The sequence below is a fragment of the Sinocyclocheilus rhinocerous genome, unplaced genomic scaffold (genome assembly GCF_001515625.1).
Source record: "Sinocyclocheilus rhinocerous isolate Xijiao unplaced genomic scaffold, SAMN03320098_v1.1 scaffold714, whole genome shotgun sequence".
NCBI lineage: Eukaryota > Metazoa > Chordata > Actinopteri > Cypriniformes > Cyprinidae > Sinocyclocheilus > Sinocyclocheilus rhinocerous.
The window spans coordinates 1,272,434-1,273,916 of record NW_015646165.1 but is presented as its reverse complement, the minus strand read 5'-3'; the positions used below and the strand labels follow the sequence as shown (position 1 = coordinate 1,273,916).

The 1,483-nt window shown below is 37.0% G+C and overlaps 1 protein-coding gene across 1 annotated transcript in view; it reads right to left on the bottom strand.

Annotated features, from left to right (window-relative positions):
• Window positions 1–871: 871 nt before the first annotated feature.
• LOC107707027 (solute carrier family 41 member 1-like) overlaps window positions 872–1,483 on the bottom strand; it is a 79,130-nt gene continuing 78,518 nt past the window's right edge. The window contains exons 12-13 of the transcript XR_001636215.1: window positions 1,159–1,163; window positions 872–882 (exon numbers count right to left, since the gene is read on the bottom strand). The gene's annotated coding sequence lies outside the window, so the exon portion shown is untranslated. The remainder of the gene's footprint in view (window positions 883–1,158; window positions 1,164–1,483) is intronic.

Here is a 1,483-nt window from a genome sequence, read left to right as displayed (position 1 = left end):
TGAGTGTGAGTGTGAGTGTGTGTGTGTGTGTGTGTGTGTACCTGTTTTTCTATTCTGGTGGGGACTTAAACCTGAATACACAAAGACTCATGGGGACTCATGTCACGGTGGGGACCTAAATTGAGGTCCCCACGGGTAAACAAGCTAATAAATCACACAGAATGAAGTTTTTTGAAAATCTAAAAATGCACAAAGTTTCCTGTAAGGGGTAGGTTTAGGTGTAGGGTTGGTGTAGGGCAATATAATATACGGTCTGTACAGTAGAAAAACCATTACGCCTATGTAGAGTCCCTACAAGGATAGTGAACCAGACGTGTGTGTGTGTGTGTGTGTGTGCAACTGTTTGGGTGGTTTATGAGGACACACATTTGTATAATGACATAGGTATTACAATGTGAAGGTGGTTTATGAGGACACTTCCTGTGTCCCCACAATTCAAAAGGCTTAAAAAACATTTTTTTTAAATCTAAAAATGCACAAAGTTTTCTGTGAGGAGTAGGTTTAGGTGTAGGGTGATAGAAAATACGGTTTGTACAGTATAAAAACCATTACGCCTATGCAGAGTCCCAATAAACCACTTATGCCAACGTGTGTGTGTATGTGTGTGTAAAACCAAAAAATTTATATGTGGCCATTAAATTTAATTATATTTAAAATGGCATTATATTTAAATGGAATTTGCATACCTAATCAGATAGCAATCCTGTAATGCCATGAGCATGCATTATCTGAGAATCGAATCCATGAATTGATAAAGTGTATACCTGGAATGTAATGTATGTCGCTTTGCATAAAAAGTATCTGCCAAATGCATAAATGGACAGTACATAAAGTTTAAAGAAACATACCCACAAAGTATCATGACCAAATTTGGCCCATAAACTGAATTACTCAGTCCCACAGCACTGGTACATCCTGACAGGAAAGATACGGCCACATGTCAAACATATTTGACTTCAAACACCCCTATGAAGTGTCTTAATGTCACTCAATAAAAGCAGTTACTGAATCCTGTGAACTTTAACACATACACACACACACACACACACCTGGTTCTTTCGCTTTCAGGCCCTAATTGATCTCCAAGGATCTGCTCAGGGAGATAAAATTAGGTAAAATATGATTTACCCTACCATTAAACCCATAAGAAGGAAATACAATTTCTCTATGAGTTCTGGTCTTCTGTGTCTAATGTAAATCAGCCTGACTTTGAGAATTTCAGGAGATGTTTTGAGCATGAACCAAGTGTCTTGGTCTGAATCAGAATATCTGTAACTATGTAAATGTTTTGATATGCTTTCAGTGCACCTCTGTGGCCAAGCAAAAACATTAGATGCATGTTCCATGTTGCACACTTGATTAGTCAATGTTCATCTGTTCATACAGTAGCTGACATCCTACATTAATGTGGCCTTTCACTACATACACTACATCTGTATCATTGAAACTATATGTATATATATATATATATATATATATATAT